Here is an 18,830-nt window from a genome sequence, read left to right as displayed (position 1 = left end):
AGAATTCAGACACAGAGCCATGGGGCCAGGCGAGCCCAGCAAATGTCTTTCCTGATTACATGGCATGCTAATCTCCTTACCTCTTTCATTCAGGTAACACGGCAAATCTCCTCTATTTAGGTTTCTTTCTTTCATACTAGCTAATTCATATACATAGATATCTGAAGGCTTTCATAATCACTGTATTATCATGATTATCATTATCATATTATATTTAGATTTTTAATGCAGATAAATTTATGCTTTTACATTAATCAGTAATCACTTTAGTCAAGTTTTAAAGAAACACAAACCACTCCAAAGTCTTTACACTCAGAAAAAAAATACTGTTAACATTTCATGAACATATCACTGTTATATAATTATATATTTTCACAAATAAAAGGATAAAATATATAGATATGTGAACTGTAATTAATATATGTAATTTAATCGAAAAAATAAAAATAAATTAGGAAATGGCTGAACTTAAATATTTCTTTACCACAAGAACTTTTTAAAATAAAACTTGTCTTTATGGTTAAGAATAAAAGATTATAAATACCATTAAGAAGCTGAATGCATTAGCTCCATGTTTTAATTTCAGACAGCTTTTCTTAACTCCCTGCAGTGTGATTGGAGATGATTAGCTGCTCTCCAGTTTGTCCTCACTTCTCTTCATTTCCAGTTTGTTGATAATTATATTACTTTAACTTTGTCAGAATTCATAATATTTACATTCAGTTCTGCAAATTTAACTGCCTCGGGTCTTTGGTCTTGATTCTACATATAAATGGCTACAGTTACTCATCGTCTGTGGTCTTCTTTATATTATGGATTTTCCATTTCTCAGTTCATTAGTCAAATCATTCCTTCCCTCCTAGTATTCTTAATTAGTTTTGTTTGCTAGTTTTGATTTGTTTTATTTACCTGCATGGGGGATTTTCCTGGAAAAGCCAGAAAATTTGCTAGACAGATTCTGAAAGAACAGTAACAGTGCTAGTTGGTTTTTTAATCCTTGAAATCGTTCATGCTTCGGGTGTCTGACTGTTGCCTTTATGCTTTTCTGGGAGTGTTATTAATGGTTCATGCCTTCCTTGCCTCAGATTTGTGAACACACTTCACTATTAAGTCCAAGCACTGAATATTGCCAGAAGAAATCCAAGGGCACCTTGGTATTTTTCTCCTTTTGATGACATGAATGTTCTGCTTGGATGCCTGCTATATTTTTGCCATTTCACTTTTTTCATTTCAGAGAAATTTTACCTATTTTGTCACTTAATAGCTTTTCAGTTTTATTTGTTGGTTTCTTCTACTTCAGAGAAAGCAATAATTCTTATGTTAGGTCATCTTTGTTCCCCACAGCTATCATAATTTCATGAAGAATTTTTAACTCTTTATATTATTCCTCTAAATACAAGTGACTGTCATCTAGAGTTTTTCTACAATTCCATTCATTTATTTTTTCAAATAAGTTTTGCCCTTACGCTCTCTAATTCATATTTTTTTTGTCTAATAGTGAATCTCAGAATTTTCCTTTGGTGTACAATCTTCTTTTATAACGATTTTTTACTGTCTATGAGTTTGGTTTTATTAAAATTATATAATGTTGAAGTTTTAATGATTGAAGCAGTTACTTAGTTTGATTATTCCTGATGAGTTACTGTCTAGCTCTTCTGTTTGTTTTGCTAGAGAGATTGTGGTTGGAAAGGGAAAGGCAGACTGTGACTGTTCTGTCTCTTCTGAGGTTTTGAGGTGTTTCTAAATGATTTGTGCCAACCAGACCTGGATTTTAATTCCATGGTTCTTAGCTGCACTTCCTCTCCTGTAGAATACTTCCAATGGTGTACACAGCGCTCAATACTTATGAGCTTTTTCTAGCACTCTCTATGTACTGTCTGCTTTTTCTCTATCCAGATTAGTTTATTTGGGCTTGACTTTCATGAATATGTTTCTGGAGATATGGGTTAGGTTTGGGTAGGGATTCATGGTCTGTGGTGCTATGAAATAATCTTTTTTTTGACTTCTGCTTTTTATGTTTTATATCATAATCTTGTATTATGAAATTGTTGGTTGTTCAAAAAAATTTAAAGAAGTAATTGTTAAAGAGTGAGGGAGATTTGTAAAAACTTTTCTGGAGTTTGATGTATAGTATTATGTAGGATCCTTTCTTCCTCTATCTTTTCCTCTTCTTGCCCTTCTCCCTCTTCCTCCTGTTCCTCTCCTTTTCTCTTCCCCCCTTTCCCGCCTTTCCTCTTCCTTGTTTCTTTCTTTCTTTCTTTCTTTTGAAAAACCAATAGTCCCCAATACCATAATTGGAATAGTCATATTTTTTATTACCGAATTGAAATACAACCTTTCTCATACACTGCATTCTCAAGCATACATAGATTTATTTCCAGTAACTCTATGCTGTTCTACTGATATACTTGCAAGAAACCCAAAGTCTAGCTGTAAGAAGTTTTTTTTTTCTAATTGGTAGAGTGATTCCTTTGTTTTTGCTGTTTTTGAAAGGCTTTTGCCTATTGTGCATTTTGTCTTCAAAATAAACTTAATAATCTGTTGTGAAGTTTCATAAAAATTTCTATTGGGAAGCTAATTATGGTTACATTTAATTTTTGGAGAATGACATCTTTGTGTTGGGTTGGTGCAAAAGCAATTGCAGTTTTTGCCATGACTTTTATGGCAAAAATCACAGTTACTTTTGCACTAACCTGACAGTATTGAGTCTCCCTATCTAGGAGCCTGGCTCTTCTCTCAGTTCTTTCTAAACCTCTTTCATGTTGTTCAGAAACATTTCTTAACAATCTTCTCCTTATAAGCATTGCATATTTCCTGTTAGTCATTTAATGTTTTTATTGTCTAAGTTTATAGATTTTCAATTCCGTTTTGTCGTAGACCCCTGTGCTTGTGTGGAAAAGCTATTATTTGGGGTGTTTGGGTGTTGTGTACATAATCTGGCAATTTTCTTGAAATTTTATTATTTCTGTGGCTCATCTGACAGATAATGATCTTTAATAATAGCTAACATTCAGCATACACTACAGCTCTGGAGTCCAATAACTGGTTTCAAATCTTGGCACTTGTAACTTTAGTTAACCCCTCTTTGCCTTAGTTTTATCATCTGCAAGATGAAGTTCATAGTAGCACCTAATATTTTAATGACTACACTGTTATAGTTTTTAGATGAGATAAAAGCAATATAACCTTACCACAATGGCCAACTCAAGGAATATTACTTTTAATTATTTTTATTCCCAGCCAAACATTGCACTAAATGTTTTACATGTGTTAGCTCATTTAATCCTCACTATGTGATAGGCATTATTGTCAAGGAGAGTATGATTCAAAAGTAGAGTCAAAGGATTTGATGACAAATTTGCATATGGGATGTTAAGAGGAAGAGAAAATGTAACATGATGTCAAGATTTTTTGGTCTGAGCAATTGCCACTAATCACTGCAAAGAAGAATTGGGAATGTAGGGGTGGGGGTAGGTTAGGAGCACAGTTGTGGAACTATTAATTTTGTCTGTTAGATGAGCATGCTGGTGGACATATGAGTCTAGATTTCATGTTGGAAGTGCAGGGCATGTGTGTGTCTGTGTGTGTGTGTGTGTGTGTGTGTGTGTGTGTCTATAATAAATGAGATTGGACAGGAATACCAAGGAAGTAAGAATAGATGGGAATTATAAGATTTCCGTGGAATGAATCGTTGGGCAGTCTAATATTGAAGAGTTTGAGAAGAAGTGAAAGAGCCAATTACAGTCTAAGAGGTAAAGGCCAGTGAGAGGTCAAAAAACCAAAATAATATGATATCCTGGAAAGAGAGAAGAAAGGTGAAAGTGTTTCCAGGTTGAAAGAGTGCAAAACAGCCTCCGAAAGGTCAAGTAACATGGAGACTACAAATCCTTCCTTTTATTAACTTGATTATGCTTTAGTCAGGCATAAACGTTATCATGTAAATTACAGTTTAGTCAGGCATATTATGTTTTTTCACATATTTGTAGATATCAAGATGATTTTTATCATTTTTCTTATTTAATATATTGAGTAAATGACATGAAAAGATATACAAATGGTGATGTATTCTTTTATTATTGAGATGAACTTTCCTTGTTCATGAGGTAGCAATCTTAATAAACTGTTGAATTAAGTTTACTAATATTTTACTGTGAATTATTGCATATACTCAGTTCTAGTTTTTTTCTCCCTGTATTTCATTTTATTTTTCTCACTTTTCCCTTAATATTTTATTAAATCTATTCATTGAGAGACTTCAAGTTTGGTCTTATACATTACATCAATTTTAATAACATAGGATTACTTGTTCTTAAAGGTATGATTTAATTCCACCATGAAATTGCCTAGTCATGGAGACTTTTCTGACTCAAAATATTTGACTAATTTTCTAATTTTTATATGAAAATTGTTCTCTAATATTCTAAATCAACAGAACTCGCTTTTGTTACATTTTGTATTCATACAAAATTTTCCCTTTACATAGACATATCATTTAATGCCTAATGTTGCCTTTTTGTGTTTTTCCTTCTTTTTTATTTAAACATTCTGAACAGTCAATTGTCTTCCTACTATATTTTTTTTACTTAGAACCAGTTTTAGTTTGAATCAATTAAATATTTTTATATTTTTAAATTCCTTTTTCTGCTTTTCTTTTTTATATTTACTTATTGTCATTTTTCTGATTTATTGAATTGAATGCTTGAGTATTCTGTTTTCAATATTTTCTGTTTCAAGTAAATCTATCTTAGGCCTTGAAGTTCTTATCAAGTGTTTAGGCCACATCTCACGTGTCTAATAATATACTCTGACTTTTTTTATTTATAAGTAAGTTCTCATATTTACTTTGATTTTCTTCTTATTCAAAAGTGGTTGTAAAAGGGAGTTACTATTAAATTGTGCGTGGGCTAACTTTGCTTTGACTGTATTTTATCCTTATCCCCTTGCATCACACACACCTTCCATTTGCTTCATAATCTTTAGAGTTTTAACTTTTTAGTTTGCTATTTGACTATAGCGCTGAACTAGAAATAACCCAGGGGCCATGTCTGTTTTGGTTACTAAATTATTACCCAGCCGGTAACCTATAGCAAGGCAATCAAAAACAAATATTTGCTATTGTTAATGATTTCTATATAACGTAATTTGCTAAGCTTCAGTTGGATTTGAATTTGATTTCACAACAACCCTGTCAGGTGGACAGTGTAGGTCATTTGATTCCCATTTTGCAGATGGCTCACTGGAGACTTAGGAAATATAAGTGATGCATCCAAAGTTTCAGGACTCCAAGGTGAGCCAGAATTCAAACCTCAAGTCACTTCTTCCTCTATACACCTCATCTGCATAAAAGTAGATTCTGCATTGTGTGCCTGTAAACAGACTATTTTAATTAATCCATAGCAAATATTTATACTATTTCTGACAGTATTAGACATAATGGGACTTGAATGTTTGCAATTTTGATGAACTTAGCCTTTTTCTGTTCCATTTTGCGAACATTTGCAAATAATTCATCTAAACCTCCTTCTAGGGGTTGCATGCATCCTGCTGGTTAAGAGACACGCAGTGGTGAACATAGAAAAGGTAGCACTCATTTGCATAATAAAATGCTTTTTAATATTTTTAGAGCCAGACATCTTTAATTGGGTCCACTAAAAGCTGAGGAAAATATGTAAATACAAACATAAGTAAATTAAATCTTTATGCCAATTTATGTGGCTCAGATATGCCCTTGAACGAACCCATGTACCCACTGATGTAAACACTGAAATCATTCCCGTACCTACTGATTGTAGTTCAAATTCTTTTTAACATTAAACTTTGCAATTTACAAAGCATTTTTATTCTTATTACTTTACTTAATCCCTAATGCTAGACATGAAAAGATATTGTCTTGTATATGGCAATTCACTTGCCTCAAATCATGCAACCTAAAAGTCAATACTATGACTGGAACGAGATTTTCAATGCTGATTCATTGCTTTTTGACAATTCACACTCTACAAATATCTTTTTTACATATTCAGAAAAAAAATCTGTATTTTGATTTATATTGGTTGAATGCTGGACTGCAACCTTAGAAGAAAGTATGGGATAGTTTCAGCTCTTTGGACCAGGTTAAGGGTGGGGAAAAAAATAATACTATGATAGAAGACCCTCATTAAAACTGGGAGACAGTGTGAAGTTGCTAAATAATATGTGTGGGCAAACTTGGCTGCAGAGGTGCGATATTCTTTGGACTTAAAAATAAACAAACAAAAAAGCATGTTAGGGCAGCTTTAAAAGGAGTTCTTCTTACTGCGTATTTTTTTCTACAGATTACACCATTTTATGTCACTGGTGGGGTCTCTCAGACTCTACTGAAGCCTTACAAAAAAAATGAAGATCCCTTCATCACCTCAAATTTAATTGCCTTTATAAACAAATACTTTAAGAATTACCTGTGGTTTTTCATATTTCTCTCCACCAACACACACACACACACACACACACACACACACACACACACACACACACACACACAGAGAGAGAGAGAGATGATATAACCCTATACTTTTGTCTTCCCCCAAGAAAGATGAGAGATGATGACATAGCAGACCTAGAATAAACAGGAAGCACATATCAGCTCAGATTGCTATTCTATAAAGTACCAGATTTGTGTGAATAACACCTATTGCAGAGAATCTGTAACAGGGAAATATTAAGAAAAGGGTAACACTGAGATCCTAGTCAATATTACATATCTTTAAATTCCTTAAAATAATCTAATATAACAGTGTCATCCAGTGTTAAGAGTTATCAGACCAGCCAGGCATGGTGGCCCACACCTGTAATCCCAGAACTTTGGGAGGCCAAGGAAGGTGGATCACTTGAGGTCAGGCAGATCACTTTAGGTCGAGTGTTTGAGACCAGTCTGGCCAACATGGCAAAGCCTTGTCACTACTAAAAATACAAAAATTAGCTGGGCTTGGTGGCTTACACTTGTAATCCTAGCTATTTGGGAGGAGGCTGAGGCATGAGAATCACTTGAAGTCAGGAGGCGGAGGATGCAGTGAGCCGAGATGGTGCAACTGTGCTCCAGCCTGGGAGAGCGAGTCCGTGTCTCAAAATAAATAAATTAATTAATTTAAAAAATCAGCCCTAGGGTAGCAGACAAAATTATGTAACAGAAACCTTTTACTACATCTTGGATAGTTCCTGCTACCAATTATTAAGTACTTTTCAAGTATTAATTGCTGAAGGGCCTGGGTCACATTCTCAACCAGTTCTAACAGCATTCCATAGGAAGTAGACATTAGCATACTCATTAGAATATTCTCACAGCTGCGAAAGAGAACTTGGCTCGAAGGAGTTATGTAACTTATCTGAGTATCATGAAAAAACGTTGTTGAGCAGGAATGCAAGTCCAGGTCTGTCAAGCTTTGATCCTTATGTCCTTAACCACTGGGAAATTCCTACAATAGTGAAAGGAATCCACAGTCTTATCAGTAAGAAGGTGAAGGGAATGTCTATAGAATTCTATTATTATTCCTGTTCTGGGAAACATTCTTGACTTACTCTAATAGTTTTCTTCAGATTCATGCTGTGTAGTTTTTCTTTAAATTGGTATTTTGACTCTATAATTTTTTTGTTTGCATAAAGAAACATGGAGCCATATCATATTGATGCCACTCTCCAGTGGAAAGGAATTTTAAAGAAGTATCAGTGTTATTTCCCTTCCTCTTCCTCCTTCTCCTCCTCTTCCTCCTCTTCTTCCTCTTCCTCTTCTTCTTCTTTCTGTGGAGACAGAGTCTAGCTATGTTGTCCAGGCTAGAGTGCAGTGGCTATTCACAGGTGTGATTATCTCACACTGGAGCTTCAAGTTCCTGGCCTCAAGCAGCCCTCCTGACTCAGCTTTCCAAGTAGCTAGGATTACAAGCACCAACAGTATTATTTCTTATAATGAAGCCAAAAGAAATTGTTCTCCAACTAGTATATTCTTTCACTACCCAAAAATCACATATTTGCATGTACGTGGGCTGACTACTGCTATATAGAATCCTCTAAGTCACGATGAAGAGAAAGATTTACTAAAAAATTCCTTTTTTTCCCCAAAACTCTAGGAGCAGACCACAAAAAATATATTAGCAGTACTTAAACTAGTTTAGTGTTTTTCAGTCTTTTTTGAATTTGAACCACAGTAAGAAACACATTTTACACGTTCTGAACATTTCAAATCTATTCTAGCCAAGGGCATCTATTCTAATTTAATTATAGGCATGTATACATATATGTATAAAGAATTGTTGCAACCAACTAAATTGATTTCATGACCCTTTGATATGTTTCATCAACAGCTTCAAAAAAACATTGTCCCCACTAATAGCTACTAAAATAACACATTCAGTAAGTTTGTGGCAAGATATTTTGTTTCCGGTGTCACATATGTAATGGATTCTGCATTATAAAATATGAAACACTTTGTTTATTCCAAAGAACAAAGCGCAAAATATGTAAATTCTATAGAGCAGCAATCTTATGTTTTGATCACTTCATACAACACTGCCTCTTATATATTAAGTGCCCAGTGACATTTTTAAACTTTTTATTACAGTGTATTTACATACAGAAAAAAATACACATTTCAGTGAACATTCACTTTACTGGGTGAATGAATGATTCGTATATTCAAAGAATACAAATTAAATCTTTGAAAATATACTTCTCCATCACTTTAGACAAACAGAATGCTTTGCATATGTAAGAGCTCACCTCATTATTCCTGATCTTTTATTCTTGTTTCACAAGTTTTTACCAATATAAACAAGGGTGAATTAGATCCTAGAATGAAATTGTATTGTCTAAAAATAGTAGTCATATTCTTTCAATAGTTATGGAGATTATGTGATCCAAAAAGATTTGAAGAGATCTAACTTTGAATTTTCTGGGCTTTATGGCTTTATTGTGTTCCTATCTGTATAAATGTAACTGACTCAGCACCCATATCCTCCTGTCGGTAGCATGCACCAAAAATAACAGAAAACCAGGGACAGGATGGTAGTACTTCAGCTGCAGAATGATATTGTTCTATGTTTTTTATGACTCTGGAACTATGGTGGTGCTTGTTGAAGTTGCTTCTATCAGTTAAAGTTACTCTTCTTTAGAAGTCAGGCCTGGGAACTGAGCATGTAAACAATTACTAGTGACAATATTTTAAAATGAAATCAGGTCCTCTATACTAAATTACTGCATGAATCAACCTTGTATGTTTCTATATGGACAAATTTGAATCGGGCTATGAGGAATGGTTGGATTGGAATTCAAAATCACTTGATGTTTGTAAGAAAAAAAAATTATTTATAAAAGACATCATTTGTCCAGGAAGCTGTGACTAGGTCAGTTTGGTTTCATTTGAGAAATCTTGCGAAGCAATAGTCTCAAGCCCAGAAAAGCATACCCTTAAGTGTGTTCCAAGATTTTCCACGGGGTACACAGACATGGATATTTTATCTGAAATTCTCAAGTTTCAAAGGCACCCTTTCTGAAATTTGGTCTACCCTGAGACTCTGAAGCTTGCTACTGCTGGTTTTTCCGAATTTTCTATTACCACCATATTTCCCTTATTTTAAAAATGTTCACATAGAAGACACCACAAAAGAAGACATAATATAGAGACTGTCTTGCAATAAGAAGTACAAATTCCTTCTATAAAGATGGAGGAATAAAAGGACAAATCTAGCTGTCTAAAAGACAATTCACTGTACACATTTTATTTACAGTTTTGTATAGTGTCTTAATATGAATGGGACTGCTTTACTCCTTGAGCCATTTTTAACCAAAGCAAACTAACCTAAGTAATACAAAGTGCTAACCTGCACATTGTGCACATGTACCCTAAAACTTTAATAATAATAAAAAAAAGATACAAAAACAGACATACTAATTCTAGTTAGGAATGCAATTATGATGTTACATTTTTTATAAACCACAATTATGTTTAGGAAATCACACAAACATAGATCACTGATTTGAGTGAAATGCATAAATTTGTAGCAAAGCTTTGTAGTTATAAGAAACAAAAAAATTACCAAAGAATGCACAAAATTAATGTTTATTCCACCTTTGTGTCATATTCCTGGATCCTTCACCAATGTTACATGAGGAAAAAAACAAAAGCAAAACAAATCAAAAACTGAAATCAGAATCACTAATACTATCAAATACGGAAACAAATAAATTAAAATCTATCAGCCATCAGGAAGAGTACAGCAAAGACAATGCTGTAAAAAGAAACAAAGAAAATTGCTAGAAAACTGTATGCATCATAATCTTTCAAACCACCAAAATATACTCCTGCATACAATGGAACAACAGAATTTTTTTTCCTGTAAAGTATAGAAACGCCAAGTTGTTTTTTGAGTATTGTGGATAGGTAAAATTTGTATGCAATTAATGGTAATTCTACTGAACTATTACAGAGTGGGCCAGGAACACATTTATGGATTCTGGGGATGTGTACTGTATATTCTTTGATTGGGATAGCGGAAACTCTAGCCAAAAAAAGAAAAAAAAATGAACACAGAAGTACAAGACAAAGGCGAATGAGACTTCTCTTATACCTTAGTAACATTTAGATGGAAATCAAATTTAAATGCAGTCCACTCTGCTTTTTGAAGAGGCTTTGGTTCAGCTCCCAAATCTCGATTGCTTAACTCAGTCTCCTGTGAGAATACTCAGAAGGTGTCTTCTTAAACAACAAACCTATTTTTAGTGGTGGAGCCGCTCTTAGTAGCTGTGTCTGCGTGGGACTGATAACCAATCACTATCTTTGGAGGAAGTCCTAACCTTTCCTTGTTATACCCTCCCTATATGTGTAACAGCTTCTTTGTTTTCACATTCAGTAGTCCACACTGCTCTCTTATCACCTTTAGCTCTAACATTAACAACAGCGGCACATACATCATCACTGTAGTCATCAGAAGATTGTCCAATAAGGCACAGAAGTGTCTCTAGCCAAAAGCGATCGAGGTCACTTCGTCTCTGCTGTTTGTTCAATGTAATTAGCCATCGTCCTCCCCATTTGTTTTTCTCATCTTCCCACATAGTCTCAATAGCATCCTTAAAAAGTGAGTAGTCACAGCCAGCCATTAAATTACTAGACAACTGGATATGGTTGTACAGAGCCCAGAAGTCTTCAACAGTATCAAACTTAGAGATCAGCCACAGCAGGTTTGTTTGCCAAGTTTTGCTTTTTTCATTTTGAAAAAACCAGAGTGCCCATCTGTTCTGTAGGGGATGTTTAATATAGTGTTCTGGGTTAGCAACCTCCTGATGAGATTCCGTTTTCTCCTCTTCTGTAGTTGGGGAGTTAGGAGTAGGGGAGGCTTCCGGTTTGATTTTCTGGTAAAAGTGAGGCTGAGGCCGGGTGCGGTGGCTCATGCCTGTAATCCCAGCACTTTGGGAGGCAGAGGCAGGTGGATCACTTGAGATCAGGGGTTCAAGACCAGCCTGATCAACATGGTGAAACCCCATCTCTACAAAAAACACAAAATTAGGGTGTGGTGGTGCTCTCCTGTAATCCCAGCTACTTCGGATGCTGAGGCAGGAGAATCACTTGAACCCGGGAGGCAGAGGTTGCAGTGAGCCTAGGTCGCACTATTGCACTCCAGCCTGGCAACAGGAGCAAAACTCTGTCTAAAAAAAAAAAAAAAAAGAGGCTGGTTTTACTGATGATTTAGGTGATAAAGAGGACATATTCCATCATTAGGATAAGCTCAATCTAGAGCTCCATATCCCCATATCCTTGATGTATTCCACAAAATGCATTTTAAATCTACACTTGATATTGTACCAGTGTCAGACATTTTATTCCTTGCAACTATTAAACTGTTGATATTAAAATTTTCAAATATCAGCTTTATAATATTCAAGATGCCATATTTTTAAAAAAGATTTCATGGAATGTGCGAGCAAAAAAAAATATTTGGAGAATAGGGATATAAAGGAGTAGAGAAACATGAATTTGGAAAGCAGCTTAGGGCTTCAGGCATGCAGGGTTTGAGAGCTAAAGAATTTGGAATTCATCCTCAAGACACTGAAACTCTTTGTTAGTCTACTGGATTTCAAATTAAGAAAATGTATTTCTTTGCGAATATCAGACAGACATTTTATTAACTGAAGAAAGCGCTTCATTCTTTCCCATTAGTTTTGTTTATGGAGGTTTAATGCATTAGACCATCACTGTTTCTAATATTTCTGAGAAACAGTGTGTTAGAAATTTTATTAACGGCATGGTACCGCGGCACAAAGATAAGTAATTTGTTAAAAATCGAAACACACGGTATCGTCATACTAAAATCCATCCCTCTTATGTATTATAAATTAGAATATTTTTATCGTCTGGGCGGATGTTTTATAAATTTTTTTTAGACGTGGCATTGTTTCTTAAATAAAATCATAGAAAAACAAACACAAGCAATATAAAGGCCAGGGGCAAGGGGGTCTTTCTTCTCTAATGGCACGGGTTTGCAATGCCCTTGGTACCCTGCATTGAAGCTTGAACCCTGCCTTTGACCAATATCTCTCGGTCGTTCTATGCTTTTCTTGTCGTACACTCAGTAGACTAATCAAAAGAATATCCACTCACAAATACTGCAGATAGTTCTCTATCCAAATTTTTTTACAGTACGTTTCCTCCTCACTGTAAAAGCTCATTGTTTATTGTCATCATAACAATAAGGCCTATCACTTATTGTCATGATTTCACCTTTCCGTGCGCTTTCATTATAGTTTCCCTCTAATTTTCCTTTGGTTTGCATTAATAAAATAATTGAAAGATTTAGGTATAATCTCCTCTTGTAATGTTCTATATGCCCAGCAATTGAAATCTCCTTTGAAGAAATAAGTAGTCTCCTATAAATAAGAACTTGCTATGAAATAGCAAGTTCATTTGTGACAAAATGAATAATCTTTATCCCTAATTTACTAAGATATTGTTCCCCCGAATCGTATGAAATTTCTTTCCTTGGTCATGGCATCCAGCCAAATACAGATCTCTGTCATTTCCTTAATGTCTTCACCCCCTAAAAGGTACACACAAAACTGACTACCGTTTTAAGGAATTGGAGAGTTAAACTTTGGTATGCAAATAATTTGAAATGCAGAATAGACCACTTACTCTTTAAAATTGTTTTACTACATTGCTAAATCACCCTTGCCATCTTGCCTATGACCTCTTTCTCTTGCCCTTGCTTTCACGATGGGAAAATTATTTCATCTTTATGTTTGTATGTCTTTATATTAAAAAAGATGGAAAAATCACCACTTTGTTAATAAAATTTATATCAGATAATAAAATAAAACATGGGACAGATCACAAATTTTATGTGGACATTTCTGTGTTTTCAAAATTATTATACCAAGCATCTGTCATGGGACCAAAGTGTGATCTACTTTAATGCCGCAATTTTAGTGCCCTGTCCCTCAGTTACAGACCCTTTCTTTTTTTGCTGAAGAAAGGTTAGGTCAACCTACGTAATTAAGGAAAGAAAGGAAAGGGATTGGGAAATGGAGAGAAAAACTGGAATGTACTGTAGTTATTTGCCAGATCCTGGAAAAGTGAATATGGATGGGAAAGGAATTATGCATTTATATTCTTTTCATCATTTTTCAGATATGCAAATAGACGTTTTGAACTATTGAAATTTACTTTGTGCAGCTGAAGTGTTTCTTTGACCCTGGCACCACTCTGAAACTGAATTACATGGTCTAGTGTTGAACCAAATTACAAAAGTATTAATTTTGAAATTTGAATGACTGGAAAATAAGGAAGGAAACAATAAGAGGAAAAGTCAATTAAATGTCCTATTTTTTCATGTGTCTGATTTACTTTATTCCCACAGATGCTCTTGTTATGATCACTTAAGTTAAAGTTATTATAGCAGTACTTGCTCTTTTTCTGATAAAATATTTGTTAAATTCATTTTCTCTTTCTCATTTCTTGAAATGCAAATTAGTGCAAATATTCTCCTTCAATTTAACTTAGGTATAATTAGTGACTGCTATTTCATTTGTTGCTGAGAACTATTTGTGAAGTGAATTATTTAAACAAGCTGCTATAAAGTATCATTTTCTGTCTGCTTTTTATCCTCTAGTACTTGTGGAGGACAAAGAAGTAATGTATTAATACATGTTTATTTTTCTTTTACTTTTGCATCCATTCTTTTTATAAGTTTTCCTGGATTTAATACTGATATTTACCACATTTTTTATTTGATCAGGGAGTAGGACAACAGAAATTGACCACAAATAATGCAAATGCATGCAAATTAACAATGACACTTATTTTTTCTTCTTAATTCAGTGTCTATATGACACAGTGTCATTGTTGCCTTCCTCTTGTATCTGTGATTTGCCGTCAGCTTGTCATGTTTGGTTTCATGCATGTTGTTTTTGCCATGCTGGTGGTCCTCTTTTGGTCATCAAAAATTAAACCAGGGAAGTAGAATCAAAATACTCCTGCTCATGCCAGGTAACAGAGTTTATCAAAGAGATAAACCGGAAAATAATCCAATCTAGTAGAATGATTTTACAGAGAAATTACAATATTTCCCAGTGCTTTACATTTTATTTGGAATAACGTGAAATTGGCTAAATAGTTAGTCAAGCACCTAATCTCATATGTTATTTCAAAATTAATGAGTATTATGGACAGCTACATAGCTTCTAGCAGGAAGTATATAAAATATTATTTTTGATTAAGTACTTTATGTCCATTTATAATGTTATTGAATTTAATATTTTGCTTTAATCATGGTGAGATTTGTAAACTACTTTTGTTTTCATGATGGTTATGAAAATAGTTTAATCTTCTAAAAGTTATATGTAATGATGGATTCAGTTAGCTTTTGCTGAAAAACAAAACAAAAAACCTTTGCCCAAAACTTAATAGCTTAAAACCACAAGGATTCATTTTCTCAACTTTGTTTAGTAGGCAGTTTTCCTTGTTTACACAAACTGACCTGGGGCTGAATAACCTAGAATATCCTAACATACGTGTCTAAGTTGGTATGATGGTTGAAATGGCACTCCATGTGGTCTCATCCAGTAGGAGGTTAGTCCAAGCTTGAACACATGGTGGCAGAATGGTGCCCAGCGGCAATAGAGAGTGAGTCCCAAAGTGAAAGTACTTCTCAATCCTCTGCTTAGGGGCAAGTTTACTAATGTCCCATAAACCAATACAAGTTACAAGGTTGAGCCCGGATTTAAGTGATAAGAAATTGATTCAACTTACTGACTGGAGGAATAGTAAAGTCACTTTGCAAAGGGAAATACAGCTATGGGAAAAATTTGCAAGCTACCACAAAGGCTATCATTATTTCTTGTCTTAATAATTTTATAGCTCTTCTTTATTTTGTAGTTTAGTAATAACACTCTCTCTGAAAGATTGAACTATGATTGTATGCATTTGTTTTTAAAGGAGTAAACATTTATTAGTTAAATTTAATAAGATTAATTTTATTTTTGAAATTCAAAATGAGATAAAATATCTAGATTTTTGCTATTCCACATTTACAACAGAATTTTGAATGGCTTTTGAAGATATAGACCTCATAAAACCTCATTGAGATTTTTGAAATGTCTTGGTTTAGGGACATTGATGCCTTCCCGTAGTTTTAAAATAAGCAATATAAGTATTAGAAATATTGCACGCTGTGGTCATATCAAAAAATGTTATTTCTGTGGCTTAATGTTAATTATAAGGCATCTGTCATGCTAACCATTGTTCATCCTTTTGAATTCATGTTTTGTTGTTCATACGATAGTTATATTGGTAGATTAGTTGTTACATTGATTGCCCTATAAAGACTTAACATTTGACTTAATGTTATATTAAAATGAATATCAGTAAAATAAGATATGTACTAAATCTATTTTATCTACCATCTTTACATATTAAAACACTGTAAGTTAAGCAATATTTTTGTAATGCCCCATGTATGCTGTTTACATCAATACTCAATTCAATTAATATTAAAGATTTTCATGTAATCTTCATAGTCTTATCTTCCCCAAATTTTAATTTATTGATAATTTTGCTAAGTCTACACACCTCCGAAACTTGATTCTGTTTTATTTTCTACTTTAGGCAATGTCTTACTGTTGTAATGTAACCAAATTATGTCCATAATTAATGAAAAACTAGGTGTGCTATTTCTGGAATTACCATTGAATGATTTAAGTTTTTATTTTACACAGTTAAAATAGCCTTATAGTTTTCAAATGTAGCCACAGAGAATATTTACTAAATACTTTGATCCCTTTTTCAGGAAGTGAAATAAATTCCACGAATAATGCATTACCATAGCTATGGCATGTAAAGCTACATAAACCTGAGCGATATTTATTTTACTTTTCTGTTATAAAAATACTTTCATTTCGTTTTCATTTTCTTAGAGACACTCTGTTGCCCAGGCTGGATTGCAGTTGTGTGATCATGACTCATGTAGCCTTGACCCCTGGGCTCAATTGATCCTCCAGCCTCGGCCTCCTAAGTACCTGGGTCCACAGGCATGTGCCACCATGCCTGGCTAATTTTTGTACTTCTTGTAGAGACAAAGTTTTACTATATGGCCCAGGCTGGTCTCAAACTCATGGGCTCAAGCAATCCTTCTGCCTCAGCATCCCAAAGTGATGGTATTACAGGTGTGCACCACCACACCTGGCCTTTTTAATTTTTTAAAATTTTCTTTACTTTTTTATGTAGACGGTATTTACCATGTTGCCTAGGCTGGTCTCGAACTCCTGGGCTTAAGCGATCCTCCTGCCTCAGCCTCGTAGAGTGCTGGAATTACAAGTGGGAGCTACAGCATCCAGCACCTATATTTTCATTTGAAAATAGGAATGCTGAATCACTTATAGGTGGCCTTATGATTTCATCATTCCTTTTTTCACAAATGTAAAGCCATTATTAAAAAATAGCAAACTGGCCAGGTGCAGTGGCTCACGCCTGCAATCCTAGCACTTTGGGAGGCCGAGGCAGGAGGATCACTTGAGGTCAGGAGTTCGAGGCCAGCTTGGCCAATGTGGCGAAATCCTATCTCTACTAAAAATAGAAAAATTAGCTGGGCTTGGTGGCGGGTGCCTATAATCCTAGCCACTCGGGAGGCTGAAGCAGGAGAATGGCCTGATCCCAGGGAATGGAGGTTGCAGTGAGCCGAGATCGCGCCACTTCACTCCAGCCTGGGCGACAATATATATCAATATACATATGTATGTAGATAGATATTTGATATTTTGATATCTATATATAGAGAGAGATATTTTGCTATTTAGAAATTGGCTAATATTTTCAGTAAAAACCAAGAAGACACTGGTGTTTCAGGATGTCATCATTGAAGAATTAGGCTTTGCTGGAAGTTTTTTAGAGTCATTCGGTTGTAATATTTTGGAGAAATTTTAGTTTGGCATTTGTAAGAATCCACTGACATATTGTTTACTGAAGGAATGTTTGTCTTTTTCTGCAAGTAGTTTGAGTTTATCCTAGGACTTCTAGTCTATGAACATCTAACTCTTGTGTGTTGGTATGAGTGTATAGTACAGGTTTTTAAAGATATCCATGTCCTTTGTAATATATGTAATTTATTATCTTGATATTTAATTTTTGTGGGATTGGTGAAAAGTTAAATTTTATCTTCAAAGTAACCCTAACCTCCCATATTTCATAAATGCGTGTAATTCATGTTCATTTCATGCAAGTTTTATTTAAGGTTAACTATTTTCTCTTATATAATATTTCCTATTATGCTTTGCCTGTTAATTTAAGGATGCGTTGAGATGCATTATTCCCTGTAGAAACTGCTTCTGACATGTTTGGAAATTTAATATAAGTTTATTTTCTTTTATATTTATGATATTTTATTTCACCAACTATCGCAGGTAAAAGTGGGCATCTAATGTATCAGGAGGTTAATGGCCTTAGACATGGGTCTTGTAAGATGTCAGTCACACAGAAAGAAGCAGCATGCTAGAGCAAAGGAGGCCCTGAGCAAGTGCTCAGTGTAAGAAGCACGAATATGACTGAGACTGGAAAGAAAGTTTGGGGTCATGTTAGTTCTCTCAATGAAATTGAAAAGAAAATTCAGATGTTGCTTCCTGAGAAATAGAGAGCCCTCTTTTGAACATTTAAGTGACGTCATCAGAATTGTATTTAGGATACAATTCTGTATCTGGTAGTTTTGTCCAGAATAAATATGAGATATGTGGAAGAAAATTTAGGGTCGGTGTTTCGGTGTACTTCCTTATAAAATATAGTATTAGTTTGGACAGGTGAAGCTTGAATCCCAGTGAGACATTTTGATAGAAGTATTCGGCAGGCCTTTGCAATATTAAATCTCAGTAAATCATAAAGCTAGAGGGGCAGGTGAAGGAGCCAGCCAGCCACATGGGGACAGAGTCAAAGCTCTCTAAGTAAATGGCAATTGAGTGAAATCGGAGAGGGTGTAGGTCAGAACTTGGAAATGATGTTCTGGGAGAAGGAAGATGGCTTTAAGGAATGACCATCAGAGAAGTAGGAAAATTAAAGTATGAAACAAATAAATATAAAATTGATTCATTTATGTCTGTGATAGAAGCTTCTCTGAAAGAATCACAGGGCCGGTAAAATACACTTGATTTAATAAATAGAAAAAGTAAACCTATATAAGGGTGACCTGGATTAGTCAAGATTACGTGTTCAATCAATTCAAGAGAAAATTTCAAATATCCAGTGTTTTTGCAGAAATATTTAAATTTCATGTTAGAGGGTATATTATTCTGTCTTCCTTTTGGGAAAAATTGTATTAAATGACTTTTGA

At 34.5% G+C, this 18,830-nt stretch overlaps 1 protein-coding gene, 1 non-coding gene and 1 pseudogene across 2 annotated transcripts in view; 1 reads left to right on the top strand and 2 right to left on the bottom strand.

The window, feature by feature from the left end:
- The window catches only part of SGCZ (sarcoglycan zeta), a 1,168,143-nt gene that overhangs the window by 936,354 nt on the left and 212,959 nt on the right, over nt 1-18,830 (top strand). The gene's annotated exons all lie outside the window — the stretch shown is intronic.
- Nucleotides 917-978, bottom strand: LOC115935678 (U7 small nuclear RNA). Its single transcript, XR_004071298.1, has one exon. It is a non-coding gene; the product is annotated as a U7 small nuclear RNA (small nuclear RNA).
- On the bottom strand, nt 10,537-11,415 carry LOC109027895 (eukaryotic translation initiation factor 4E-like; annotated as a pseudogene).

Source organism: Gorilla gorilla, chromosome 7, assembly GCF_029281585.2.
Source record: "Gorilla gorilla gorilla isolate KB3781 chromosome 7, NHGRI_mGorGor1-v2.1_pri, whole genome shotgun sequence".
Classification (NCBI taxonomy): domain Eukaryota; kingdom Metazoa; phylum Chordata; class Mammalia; order Primates; family Hominidae; genus Gorilla; species Gorilla gorilla.
The sequence above is the reverse complement of the archived record's forward strand: the minus strand, read 5'-3'. Positions and strand labels throughout refer to the sequence as shown.